General features: G+C 50.8%; 1 protein-coding gene across 1 annotated transcript in view; it reads left to right on the forward strand.

Annotated features, from left to right (window-relative positions):
• Window positions 1-14,723, forward strand: part of PBX3 (pre-B-cell leukemia homeobox 3) — a 90,034-nt gene that overhangs the window by 52,131 nt on the left and 23,180 nt on the right.

Here is a 14,723-nt window from a genome sequence, read left to right on the forward strand (position 1 = left end):
GACAGCGGGATGCACGTCCCCGGTGGCATGGAGAGTTCCTTGAAGGACCTGCTGGATGGAGGCAGTAGTTCAGAAGATCTCCAGTCTGTCTCTACTGCGCTGTGGCACTGTGTTCAGAGGGGAAACAGCTTGCTTTTGGTACAGGGGATGAGGACTGGCTGTGGGTGCCTTGGGAATGTTTGGAAATAGTGCCAATATATTTTTGAGGCCTTAGTTCCTAGTGCTTTTTAGCCAAGACTCCTCAGGATCTTGTAGAGTGACCTACGTACCCATAGTCTTACTCGCCTTGTGAAGAAACTGAGGCATGGGGAGAAGACATGGTTTATCTAAAATCACGTTGCCATTTTGGCATAGGGTCGGGGGCTTACCTGGGTGCCTGGGCTTGGTGCACAGCCCAGTTCACTGCCCCAGCTCCTGCGGTAATGCTCCCTACCTTTGTCTGGTGTCCAGATACAGTTTGGATTTCACCCAACGTGAGCCTGGTTAGTCCCTGTTCTGCTTACACTGGCCCTGGCCAGGAATGTTTTAGAAATCAAAGCAAGGTCAGTGCTAAATGCTAAACAGCCAGTGAGTGAAGGGCTGGTACTCATCTGAGCTAAATTGGAGACATAAAGATCAAATGAATGTAAGACCAGCTCCCAGCACTGAAAGTAAATTACCCCAGCGAGGCCAGGCGGGAGGGTCTGATGAACCTCAGTGCACCTGCAAATGATGCTGCACGTTTCTTCGCAGGCAGACGCGCCAGGCCAAAGCAAACAGCTCTGCTTGAGTCGTGCCAAAGAGAATCTTTCCAGTCAGCCCTGAAACCCGTCTCCAAGTTTGTCCCCTTATTTCAGAGGGAAGGGGAGTTCTGCTCTGATGTTCCTGGTGTAAGACAGCAGCTTTTCAGGGGCAGCAATTCTTGCTACTTTCAAAGGGGGAAAAAGTACTACCTTGATATTAGCTATTTTTTTTCCCCTAGCACATAATAATTCTGTATGTATATAGTAAAAAGGGAGATAACCGAAGGCAAATTTAATTTCAGATTGGGTTTTTGCTTAATGTATTATTCATAGTATTATTTATATCATCACTTAGACATATCCCTGGCAATAAACTGAAAACTTAACTTGAACAATAACGGTCACCTCTATTTTGGGGGCGATGGTGGGCTGGGAGCTTTTGGCTCCACTTCATCACACTGCAAGGGTTTTAATAAGGGATGTGGCGTGGGGGAGGGTATTTAATGAGGGGCTTGGAGGGGGGTTGTTTGGCAGCTTTTTTTTTTCCCCCCAACATTTTTGCTGCATGACCTGGTTTTGCATTTTTCTGCATCTCTGTTCATCTAATTAGGATGTTCTAAAAAGACCTGGACCACTTATTGTACAGAACTGTAGCCTGTGGGTATTTAATAAGGAGCTTTCAGTGGTACATTTGCATCTTTTGCTTGGGGTCTGAATAGCGAATTACCTTAAAGATCATTAGAAGCGCTGCTGTATTGTTAAAATCAGGCCACGATATTCTAATGACAGTTTAAAACTTGAGGCATTCCCTGTAACACAGTTCACCCCAGCATAATTGTGCGTTGCACGGGTGACCCTGGTATAAACTGCCGATATTCCCAGCTCCTTCCCCGGCGCGTTGCTGCGGGCAGGTAGGTTTCCACCCAAACACCCAGGCACCTACGGAGCGCGGCAGCAACAGCATCAACAATGAGCCTTTTGCTCGTTGTGTGCGCTCAAGTGTGTGGCTATTGCACAGCACCAAAGCCTTTCAGGGAAGAGAAATGCAATTTGGAGCCAATGAGCAGAAGGCTGTGGATGCATCCCTCGCCACCCAGCGCCGCTCCCAGGCCTGCGGCCAAGAGCCCAGCGGCAGGTCGGAGCCAGGCACTGCGGCGGGCACCATCGGCCTTGGGCGCTCCTCAGGTTTCCCCAGGATTTGCACTGCACTACAACGATGGGGTGCTCGCAAAGCTGCTTCCCCTGAGGAGCCACGTGGGCTTCAGGAATGAACAGGAGAAGCCGGGACTCAGGGACAGCCCTTGGGGCTGGGACCGGCATGGCCAGATCAGCCGAGGGGCTGAGCCCTGTGGGTGCCCTGGCTATCCCTGGCTTCCCCCAGCTCCTCCTTCCAAAACACATTCCTCTCTTCATCAGCTCCTGTTGGTTAATGTTTCCACTCTCCAGGACACACTTTGTGGAGCTGAGAGGCTTTGTGGCCACTCGGGTTGTACGACACAGCTTGGAGAAGTTTCCCATGAAGACTCACATCCCACATGCCAACTGAGTGAAAAAGCCACTGAGCGCCTCTCCCGCTCCTCATCACCACCTGGGTAATTGGTGGTACTGCTGTCCGTTAGCAGAGAAGCATGTGCACTCTTCAGCATTTCCCAACTTTCTGGTTATTGTTCCCTGGCCACAGAAGTGTCGCCAAGCCCCGAATCCCGGCTGGCCGTTCTGGCGCCTGTGTCCAGGATCCGATGGGGCCTGTACAGGCAAGGGAGCCCCGTGGTGTCTTTCCTTCGGCCTTGTGCCAGCGCTGCCGGGTCAAACGTTACAGGAACCCAAACTCTCTTTGTCCCAAGGGAGCCGCGTTATCTGGGGCTGAGAGAGGCGGTTGAGCCAAGCCTGAGCACTTTTTCCTGAATAAATCGATACTGGTAGGGGAGGCCGGGCTCTGATGAAGTCCTGTGCTGAGGAATTGCGTGGAGAAATGAGGTGCCTTCAGGTGAGTCTGGTGGTCGGGCAGGTGAATGTTTTTAGGCTGTTAAAACTGCCAGGAATAATCTGGTGATTTGGCAGAGGAGCTGTTTGTACAGAGAAGAATTTCTCTTTAAAAAATTCAGTGTAACCAGCATTATTTTTTTCCTCTGGGATCCCAGACAATGAATGCACAGGCCTGTTCATTAATATCAGTTGTCTTCTGCAGGGAGTATCCAGATTTGTCGTGCCAGGTTTTAAATTTTTAATGTATTACCAGTTCTTACGCGGAGCAGGCCTTTTCTTTGTTCTTTTTTATACTAATACTGTTTTGTATTCAGCCTTGCTCTCGTCTGATACATCTCTCAGTATCCCTTATAAAAGCTCTCCCCTTATCAGCGCCTGTTAGGTTTGACAAAGTCTGTCTTTGTGGGTTTCTGCAAATGTACGCTCCCAATTTTCTTTTCAGAAGTGCTGGGTGGTGTTTTGTGCAGTAATTGCTACATGCAAATCCATGGCTGGTTTGGCGATGTCAGTGCCGTGGCTCTGTGTCGCGGGACCCCGGGGCCGAGGTGCTGGTCGCCACGCTCACCATGTGCCAGCTGCTGAGGGACCGGGGGGAGACGCCGTCTCCTCAGGGACCAGTGGCACCTCTGAGCTGGAGGGGGACCAGGGACCACCGCAGGGACTGGGGACCACCGTGGGGACTGGGGCTCTCGCCTCCGCCACTCTGCCTTCGGTTTGCCTGCAAAGGGAGTCGAGTCGTGCCAGGAGGAGGACGGTTGCAAGAGTTTTCCTGGCTTTTATGCTTATGAGAAACTTCTGTTTCAGTCTCTTTCCCCTCTGAAAATGCTGCTGCTGTGTTTGTCAGCGGCAGTGAAACGCTGCAGAAGCGAGGAGGAGGCTTAGGGCCGGTTGGCACGCTGTCGGCTGGGCCGTGGGTCTGTTGCCCCGTTAGCGGCGTGGTAATTGCTGCACATGTTGTGAAGAGCCCTCAGGCACGTTCTGGGGTGTGACGACATGTCGAGTTGAACCAGACCAAGCGATTTGCATGACAAACTGTAACTCTTAAAAATCATGCTCGTAAACATAAATAATTAATCACATTATAGTTTTTATCATCCTTTTCCTTGCTAGCAGTATTAATAAGTAGCTCATCTTCTAGCAGCACCTGTTAAACCCAAAGCTGTCAGTCTTTATTTTCCCCAGAGAGCCGGAGAGAAATTTGTTATGCAATAATTTATCTTTTACTTTGTGATGTGACTTCGGTGTGTTTCCTGTTGATCTGTGTGTATACAACATGCGAGATTTGTCTCCTTTATTTGCTTGCTTCGCGCCTGCGCTCCGCCAGCCCGGGATGCTGTTGGTACCGGCCGCGCTCCTGTCAGTGTCAGTGCTGGCTGTGGGAGCAGTCGCTTTGGAGCACAGCAAGGGCGGTCGGGTGTTCGGCTGAGTGCCTCCAGGGTGTCCCGCTGTGCTCCTGCACCCCGACCCGGCAGTGCAGGAGGGGCCCCTCTGGGACAGGCAAAGTGCACGGACCTGTCGGAAAGTTCGTCTCACATTGCGAGTGGTGATTATGGAATAAATAAAAGAACAGGTGGAGTTGTTGTGCGGCACGTGTAGAGACAGGACATTCTCCAGCTCTTTACTGATCATCGTTTCTGTTCGTGACACCGCCGGACGGTGACGAGCACCGCTGGACGAGGGGACCCTGGCTCAGCCCCCGTGGCCAGGGCTGGAGGGATGGGGAGAGGCCATGAACAGCCCCCAGTGGCTCCTTTGGGGAAGAGCACCAGCATTTTGAGAATAAACTTTATTTCTGCTTGATTTCCCTCTTACAACAGACATGCTAAACAGTGCCTCCTCCCAGTTGGACCCATTTTGAGGGCCCTCCAGCCAGAGGGGTTTGATCAGGACAAACGGTTCCCCACCCCTCCTCTGCCCCCGCTGCCCTCCACTGCTGCCTGTGCCCAGGGACCCATCCTGGTGGGCAGCCTCACCCCGCACCCTCTCAAGCGCACGAGGTCTCTCATTTCCTGCCGGCCCCGGCTCGTGGTTAGGGGCCATGATTACCCTGCAGGTGCTTTGCACACCCGTGGTGCGAGGGGCTGGGCAGCTCCGTGTTCCGGCAGCCCATGCAGTGCATGGCCGCGGGGGCCGGGGCTGCTCCCCGGGGCTGCCCAGCACCACTGCCAGTGCCGGGCTCCCCAGGAGAGGATGCTCGCGCACACCTGCACATGCGTCTCCCTCTCATCAGGAACGCAGCTTACGCTTGTCACGTCTCTGCGCTGCTCAGGGCCCGTTTGCCCTTCTGGGGTCAGGTCTATTGGCTCAGTCAGCTCCGTCTCACCATCCCCCATGTCGCTGCCCGCGCCTTTCGGCTGCGGATGCCCTACTGCCTTCGGTGCTGGCGATGCCCATGGCATGGGGAAGGCGCTGCACGGGGCCGCGGCTCTGCGCTGGCTGTCCCTCTCCTCTTCCTCAGTTTACAGCCCTGAAATTCCCAGTTAATACTCATGCAAAGAGGGCTGCAATAAATCTTGTAGTCAGCATTAAATATTGTTTGTTTTAGCTGCCTTGCACTTCATGTTTCCCCTTTTAAGGGGAGAGCCATTACGAAAGGTTAGATTCACAGTTAGTGGCGCTTTAGCTCTCCCTTTTGAATCAGTGAGGTTGCCGTTTTATTGCTCTCTGACTTGCACTTCAGTGATGAGAGTAAACTAGCATCAGATTAAAGGTCAGCAAATCCCATCAAAGAGAGGAATATTAGGGGCACAGATAGTTGGAGAGGCAGCACACCACTGGGTATTGACAGGGTGATTCCAGGGTATCACTCAGCAGAATTATAGCTGCCCAGAGAGTCAGTACTGCTTTAATGAGCCTGTGTGAAGAGGAAGAGGGTGGATTTATGTAGTTCCTCATAATTTTCTGTAGAGACTGTTATTGCAGACATTCTGTAGAGTGTTCTGGTCTTTCATTTAATTCAAAGGTCCTGGAGCTTTTCCGTCCAAAGATTCCTTTCTGTTAGCTCAAATCAAAGCTGACATCTCTGCCTTTACCACCTGAAGCCCCGGCTCGGGGCAGGGCTTTTCCCTGGCAGGTTTGCACTCCTCTGTGCTGGTAACCTAATCTGAGGGTCCCGTGCTGGGGGCTCGCTGGCTGCGTGTTTCACCTGCGGACAGGCAGCAAAAATGAGCATTTCTGTTTCATTCTGAAACGGGCGTTCGAAAAAGATGAGAATTTACAGTGTGTTCTTCTGTGATTTCTGGGCTGGGAATCCCGCGTAGTTTCTGTCCCTATCAGGTAAGTATTACCTTTGGTGCATGGTTTGCATGAATATATATGTGCTTTCTTTGTTTTGTTGAAATGCAATTAAATCAAATACAGACAGCACAGAGATGTGCCTCGCACAGCCCCATCAAACTGCAGGTACATAATGGCATGTAAACCTCTGCAAGGAGAAGAACACCATGAGAGACAACAAAGTCGGCAGCATTTATTTCTGCTCCTTCCTCTCCCTTTGTTGCCAGTATATCAAGCAGGAGATCTAATGTTTATGCTGGGCAATAACAAAAGAGTTCCAAACGTTGTCCAAACCCAGTGCATTTGCTCTGAAAACAAAGCAGCTGGAGCACTTCTCTGTGTACCTAGCTACATTATAAGGCTCACTTGGTATTTATACAGCTTTTGTTTACAGCTTGCTAAAAACAACAATTTATGAGCAACTTTACCGATCAGTTTAGAATCTGTTCAGTTTTATTACCCAGTGTAGATATCCATTTATGTGATTTATTGTTAGGAAATTCTACATGTATAAAACTTTGATCATATTTTTACATAAGTGTGTGTTTTTGCAATGTTAAAGCAGAGCCCTCGTTCGCCTGATTTACCGCCGGGGAGCGGGCCGTGCAGCCCCGCCGTCCTGCTCGCCGCGGCCCCGCTGCAGCCCCCCTGCTTTTGGGGACAATGGGCACATGGCACAGCCATGGCACCCGGAGCCCCTCGACAGCAGCACCGCTTTGCAAGGCCTCGGGCTTTTACTCATGATTGGGAGCAACCTGATGTAGTGAAAGATGTCCCTGGACGCGGCTGGAGGGTTGGAACTAGATGATCTGCGGAAGGTCCCTTCCAACCCGAACAGTTTGATGATTCAGTGTCAGTACCGGGCTGCGCCCAGCGCCCCCCAGAGCAGCATGGCGAGGGTGCCTGGTGTCATTCCTGGTTCCCTAATCCACCCTCTGCCATGCAGCCCGTCCCATAAAGCCAGGCTGTGTCCCTTATAGTAACGCAAATAAAACTTTATCTCATGTGGTTACATGCACGTGTCCTGCCAGTGACGGTAGCCCTCGTGGCATGCTAATGCTGCACGTGGGGATGCAGCCACACATCGCGGATGAGGGTAACGCCGTGCTGGCACCGGTCCCTCTGCTCGAGAGCAAGTGCGTGCAGTCCACGTTTTATATTTGGAATGTTTTGTAAGATGGAGAAATAAGATGGCTGCAGTGGTGGAGGAGGAAAGAGGTGCAAAGAGAAGTCAGGTAAATTATCTGCTCTGTGAAGGATTCTTACTGCCGTGAGGGATTTATGGGTGAAGTTTACGGAGATCCATAAAGTCCATGGCTAAGCAAATCTGGTGTTTTTAACTGGAAGTGGGGTGCAGTATTTTCTTCCTTCCTGGGCAAGATCTGTGCTCGTGGTGTTTATGTGGTGGCTGCACAGTTGCTGGGAGGAGATTCTCCATTAACAGTATCACATCTGACCGCTCTCTTTAAGTTCAACGCATTTGCATGCATATGTAAATATACTTACATCCTTCTTAGAATATAAAGGCTGAGAAGTCCTTGACCAAGCACAGTGCACAAACAGCATTAGGGTGAGCGTTCATTTGTAGAATCAGCATTATTAAAATCAGCGCGCGTTTTGGAAAGGGTGTGATAGCGTTACAGCGGTGGCACAAGGGGAAGGTTCCTCGGCTACTGCCTTGATGGGGAGTTTGTGAGCCGTGTGCGGGGAAGTCATTACTCAAACAACTGCAAAAGAGTCAAAGCAGTCTTTGCTCAGGATTGCAAATGAAACTGGATCACTCTAGCAAATGTAATTAACTCCCTGAACCGGGCCCTTCCTTAGCTCCCCTCCCCACCGCCGCTGCTCCGGCAGGCGGCCCCTGGAGCGCGCAGGGGCCGTGATGAGGAGCTATCGAGTGCTTTGCTCCCTCAAGCTGAGCACAAATAAGACTGACATTTTAGCACTAAGTGCAAGTCAAAAGTAAGCAAGAAAAATAGAACGATCCAAAAGAAGAAAATGGAATCGGAAGCGTAGAGATCTGTAAAAAGTAAGAAGAGAGACAATGCAGTAAAGCTGCACAAACTTAGGCATAATTTACAATGGGAAATAAATGTAGCCAACATAAAATCTGTAGCAAGAACTCAATTTATAAAAATACCAGTTATTTCGTATTTTCTATAAAAAGTTATTTCATATTTTCTATGAAAAGTACAGCACTGTGCTATAAATCTGATAAAAGTTGTAATCACAGGAAAGATTTGTTTCTGTTGTGAACATTTTTTTTATTTCAAGGTTGTAAACTTTCATACTGATGATATTTAGGTTGGACACACAGTAGCTTGAAGGAATGTATATTACTGCATTTTCATGTGAAGGGTGTTCAAACGTTATGGGGCTCACTTTTAGCTGCTGGATGTAGTGCTCAGTATCTATCCATCTTGTTTAAGATTACAACATGGCAACATTGGAACACCGGCCGTGCTACACGCACCTTCTTCTGCGTGGGGTGTTTGCTCCTGGCAGCTCCCGGTTCTGTGAGGCCCATGGGGGCATGGGTCACTTTTGGGAGAAAGGCACAGAAAATGGGGCTGGCTGGGGCTCGGGGACCCCATGTGAGGAGCGGCCATGGGGCAGGATCGGTGCACCGACAGCACGTCCCCGAGGAGAGCGGCGGCGGGGGGCGGTGGGACCGGCACCGACTGACGAGTGTCCTCAGCTGAGCTCCGCTGCGTGTGCTGATGGCCTCGTGCTGTGGTGTGGGAGGCTTCACGGCGCGCTCTGCGGGAAAGGGGGGCGTCTGAGGGGGAACGGGGCATCTCTCAGCCACGTCCTTAATACCGGGGCTGTTCCCTACAGCCCTGCTCTGGCTGCGCTGGGCGCAGGGATGTCAAAAAGGGGACGGTGCCCATGGGAGCTGCCCCGGGGGCTGGGGCTGCCCTTGGCCGGAGGAGCTGTTTGGGTGCGCGTGCAGCGGTGGATGGACGTCGGGAAGAGCGGGGGGGACCGGGCTCAGCTCGGCTCAGGGTCGATCCCCTCTGCATTTTGCATTGACATTTACGTCTGTGGTCCCACGCGGGAAGGGGGATGTCCCGGGCTGTGGCATGGCGCAGGGTGTGCGCAGAGCGGGGGTGACGCGGCTCCAGTGCCAGACAGGGATCCATCCGTTGGCCAAATTACCCCGGTCCAGTCAGACCCGGTGTGGGACAGGAGCAGCAGCAGCAGTGCATGGCACTCCGAGAGCACGCTCCTGCTGCGGCCACGGCCCCTCCTGACCCCCCATCTAGCTCCTGGGGGGGGAGGATATAATAATAATAAAGATGCATCTCATTCCAGGCTGCTTTTTTTCCTTCAACAGCATCTACATAATGTCATAGAATAAGGTATTTCTTCACTTAAGTAGCCTTGTTTTTAATAGAATTTTTTTTTTTTTTGGGAAACTAATAAATTTCCTTTTAACTTTTCCCAGTGCCTGTAAGAAAAGCCCAAGACCTCTATAAATCCAGCCTGCCACTCTCTGACGTCCGAGTCCTGCATAGAGACAAAGACACTAATGATTTTTTATTAGCATCCACCCTGCTTTTTATTGAACCTTTAGCAAAGGTCATCAACCGATTTTTTTTCGTGGGTGAGGAAGAAAGTTGGGTTAGAAACAGGCATCCTGCCAGCAGCCTTATAATGAAGGGGAATGTAATAAAGCCGAGGATTGACAGTTTATGTGTTGGTAGTGAAGGAAATGGAGGTGTGGAAGAGTATTACAGGGAATCTTTCTAGTCATATCTTCAATTCAAACATCAGGGGAAATGCTTCAGAATCAGAGATTTATGAATTCGTAGTAAGCAGTTTCCCGGCATGTAAACAAATCTCGCTGGGCTGTTTTAGGAAGGTAGGTTTGGGCAGCGGAGTAATCATTTTTATTCTTCTGATTTTCCAAATAGAAATGGACATATATGATAAAAATGTCAGGCGCGCTCTCCACGTCAGGCTCCTAACAGGATTACATGTCAGCTCTTAATGTCTCGCTCTGTTTTTCTTTGCCATGAATGGCTGCATTATTGCTCACAGGAACTTCACTGTAATATATGGTAAGAGACAAGTAGCTCTTTATGGCCAGTGATTATTCGGTTTGAATGAAACCTGTGATTTATGTCCATTTAACTGAAAAGCCTTGTAAATTCCCAGTGCTGCATTTTTCCTCAATAGAGAATGAGTCAAGCGAAAGTGACAACTAGGTTGGCGTGGAAATGTGCAGTGCATCGTCGTGTTATATTTAATATACCTGACATGAAAAACGTGCACACACCACGCAGTCACCTTAAGTAGGAGTGAGAGTGACATTAGCCCATGCCGCGGTGGCCGTGTCGCTGTGCCGGGCCACCGGCGCCTCCTGCCACCGGGGCTTTTCTCACCCGGGAGACAAAGGGGCGGCGGTGGCGTGGGCGCCGTTGCGGTGTGAAGCTCCCCTCGACGCGCACCCAGCGGCTGTCGGCACCGCAGCTGGAGGGGTGGTCGGGGTGCTGGGTCACCCCAGGAGCCCCGGGATGGTGCAGAGCACAGGGGGCTGTGGCGGTGAGTGGCGAGGGGCTTCGGGAAGCCTTTCCTGCAGGGCCAGCAGCGGAGCCAGGCGCCCTCCACTCGGCCGGCCCCACCGCTCCTCCCTGCGGTCTGTAAAATGGGTTCAGCACTGTGTCGGCTTGCAGCGTGCAGGGTCTGAGACCCCACGGGGGCCTTCCCACCCACACTCCGGGTGGTGCCGCAGGGGCCAGCACCCTCCGTGGGCACCGGGACCTTCTAATAAATAAAGGGGAGGTGGCAGCCGGGGTGAGGCGGTGCCTGCACCACCACCTCGCCTCTGCCGGGCCCGCCCGGCCGTGTGTTTGCAATATTGCTCTGCTGGCGAGGCTACTACTGTACAGTTCAGACACTGCAGGTTTCTAATCTGCTTATTTATAATTCAAAAGCTTGCCCATATATTAATGAACCCTTAATGAGCTGTTGAAAATGCCTGAATTACAGTCAGATTATTAAACTCCAACGGCCCCTGTAATCATACCATTTGAGTGGGCTTTAGGTACTTTTCATATCTGCAGCTTTGTATTGTGAAGGAGATGGGTTTATTCGAAGAAAGCTTTGTAATAATTTTGACCTGCAATTTATTTATTGGCCTCTGAATGCAGTAGTCTATGCAGATGCTCTCGTCTATTATGTGTGGGGGCAGGTGCACAGCATGTTGAAAGACAGCTAATTAGGATTTGCTGAAAGATATGCTAAAACTGTGGTCTTATAACAAAGCCAAGTTCATTGTTAAACAATGTTTTAGTGTCTGTTTATGTGATTTGTCTAAATCATCGAGATACTGAAATGAACGTTGTAGTTATAAGCAGATTAAAATCAGTAGCACACATGCTTTTTATTAACTTATAATGCGCTATTGTCACCGAGGATGCTGGATTTTAAATACTCTGCAGACCCAAATGCCCGTGAGCCATTAGCGAACAATAGTGGACGGTGGCCGTACTTCCATGAGGCCGTCCCGTCTCTCTGGCGCATTATTGATGGGGGGATTTGCTGGTGGCCAGCGTGCCGCCGGTGGCCGCCGCCGCACCAGGGCCCTCTCACTTCCGCTGCCATTAGCGCGCCGGTAGCTCCGCTGGAAGTGATGTATTGTTGTGTTCTTTCCCGTCCGCTCTGCACCTTAATTCCACGATGCATTGAAAGGTCAGTGAGCTAAACAGTAATAAACTCATAGGTTGATATACTGAGGAATAAAAAAGGGAAACAATAGCCACCGAGTGTGAGCTTATATGTCAAAAAATACATATATTATCACCGTATTCAAACGAAGAGTAATTTATAAAGGCAGGTGCTGGTAGGAGCGGACGTGTTGCCAGCAGATAGCGAGAGTGTTCCTCCTTGCTGAGGAGCCCCCGAGATGCTCCAACTCCTTCTCAGACCACGTTAAACGTGTTCGACCCGCAGCCGAGGCAGCCGCTGCAACTGGCCAAAGAGCTGCGCGTTCCACTGATCGCGGAGGAGTTCATCGGTTGTACTGTCCCCCACCCCCAGGGACACCAGACACTATTAGTTGTGCTGATCTGCTTCGTATAGTTCATAAGGGAAGATCTGAATTAACACACAGCTTAATTCTTGTTAGAATCAGTTAATCAACTTGTGGCTTTGCCATTTGAATGAATGATGTGTCTCACTCAGGGGCAAAATAAATGTTATATCCCCCCCCACACACTTTGTCATGCCTTTGTCCATGGGTTCTCTGCGGGCTCGCGCGCTCTGGACTGGATGCTCTGCACGGGGAGTGTTACTTAAGATGAACACAGTATGCCAACCCCTCTGTGACCAGCTGCAGAGATACGCGTTAGGGTTGTGTGCGAGGCACCTTAGTGGCTTCGTCATTGTCCTTATCTGCTGAATTTCTTCCTCTTGTGCTTCAGGGCCTCTCACCAGCTCCTTCAGTCTCCAGTGCAGACATCAGCTTTCGCGTTTAAACCTTGGGGAACGCTTGTTGTCCTTTGTCAGATTTATACAAGGAGGATTGGGGATTTTGAATATTAATTTAAGTCTATATGGATAGTGTCATTTTGGACAAAGCCCTTTAATCTTTGGCCCGTCCGTGGAAGTAAATGATGCAGAAATCGCAGCAATTGTACCAAATGATTCCACTGCAGATTTTGGCCTGGCATCTCGCAGCATCAGGGGAGCAGAGTGGGGCTGCTGCTGTGATGCTGGGAGGGTGGATGGGTTTCAGAGCAGAAATGCAGCTGGGAAAAACCAGCTGGAATAGAGCACAGGAAACACAGTCTGAGAAACAGTCCAGAAGCAAAAAGAAGAAAGGACAGTAGAAATAATTTCTGAGAGGGGAATGGGAGCTGGAGTGGATTAAAACCAGAACATTGTTAAACAAACTGACACCAGAGCAGGGAAGGAATAACATAAACAGAAGGAACGGCTCACCAAAACAGCACAGAAGAACCATCCCTCTATTAGCAGCACCGGGGCGAGAGTTGTGCAAGAGCAAGGGGCAGCGAGTCGGGGGGGAAAGAGGGGGCGAAGGACACAGCAGTCCTGACGCGGCCGTGCCGGCTCTGCACAGCTGGGGTGGGCGCAGGGCTCCCTCGGCCGGGGACCACCACCCCTCCTGCCGCGGGGACCCTGCGTGCGGCATCGCCCTCCCTGGCCATGTGCTCAGGAGGCCGTATGTGAGGACGGAGCCGTGGCAGGGCTGTCCCCAACTCCCCAGTGCCCACCCAGGGATGTGCCGGGACAATGCGTTGTGTTGTCAAACCGTGCTTGTCTGTGGGCCTCTGAACAGACAACAGGAATAATTTAAAGAGAGGATGAGACATTTTTATTATTCCCATGAAATTATATGGAATTATAGTTTTAAATGAAGTGACAGGTTTAAAATGTGTATTTGAGAGCAAAATTAATGCTGTGCTTTCTTGAGCCTGGAAGGTTGGCCAGTCAGGGGGTCATCTCCCGCTGTGCGCGGGGCTCAGGACACTGAGGGTGAAATCTGTTTGTACGGGAGCGGCTGCTGTTCCCGGCTAGTGCAGAAAGCGGCGTTGCTGGTGCCCAGCTGTGTGCGTGGCAGCTGTGGATGGTGCTGCCACGTCTGGCACAGCCCGTTCGGAGCCCGCACTGCACAAGGAGCGGAGACGTGCGCCCCTGCGAACACGCGGGGTGCCAACAGCAGACCCTGAGGACCCGCTCTATCCAGAGCACAAATACCTGCTCTGAAACAGATTTAAAGAGGTTAATTGGGCTGGGATGTACACGGTTGCGTTACATCTCTAATGAAAATGTTGATTCAAGAAGCCATGGCTCTAGTGATTTTTGTACTACTGTAATTATTTTTAAACTTTCTTTTTGGCACTGTTGATAACAGCTTGGCACCGTGCCTGCATGACCTGATTAAACTTACAAATTGTCAGCCTTGATCTATAGGACGCAGAAGAGATTGCTGACTGAGCATGGCTTTGGAAATTCTGGATTTAAAACAAAAATTAGATTTAAAATGTTGTTCCCAACAATACAGTGCAAGAGCACTGGCGATTTTAAACACATACTCAGTATCCCAGCGTCGCGATAGCAACCCAATTCCTGCACGGCAAGGGCAGGTTTAATTCCTTCTTGTCCATCCTCAGCCTGTGAGCAGACGTGCTGCCCCGCAGAGGAGCGTGGCTGCCCTGAGCCAGGGGCTGCCGCAGCCTCCGCACCCCGCTCCCCACTCCCAAGGCGGTGCTCCTCGTTCCCTCTCCTCCGTTTCCCTCCTCCCACGTGAGATTTCAGCCCCACCGGTGTGGAGCCAGAGGCCGTGAGCGCGTGTGGGAATGGCTGCGTCCACGGGATGCGTGGTGGTGGGAGCCGCAGCATCTCCCTGCTTTTTGCCTGAAGTCTCCTGTAGCGGAGGACCAAGTGGCAACTTTTTCCCCAGGCATTTTAAACTAGCGCCTGGACCTTGTAGGAGGGATGGAACCCAGTGGTACAAGTCTCCGTAAGAGTAACATGGTGCTTAGATCCATTTGGAAGGAAATGAGAAGGAAATAAATTCTTTCCAAATAAATAATGCATTTACTTTTACCACATGGTCTTGCATCAAAGTGATATAATGTACGGGATAATGCCAGCCTTGCGTAGATTTAGCTCTGTCTTGGAAAACAACCGGAAGGCGTATGTCTCTGTACTCACACGAATGCTCCTTTAATACTTACAATGAGGTGTTTAAAGATGCTGAAGGTTTTA

Source organism: Charadrius vociferus, unplaced genomic scaffold (assembly GCF_000708025.1).
Source record: "Charadrius vociferus isolate BGI_N301 unplaced genomic scaffold, ASM70802v2 scaffold549, whole genome shotgun sequence".
In the NCBI taxonomy this organism is placed as follows: Eukaryota; Metazoa; Chordata; class Aves; order Charadriiformes; family Charadriidae; genus Charadrius; species Charadrius vociferus.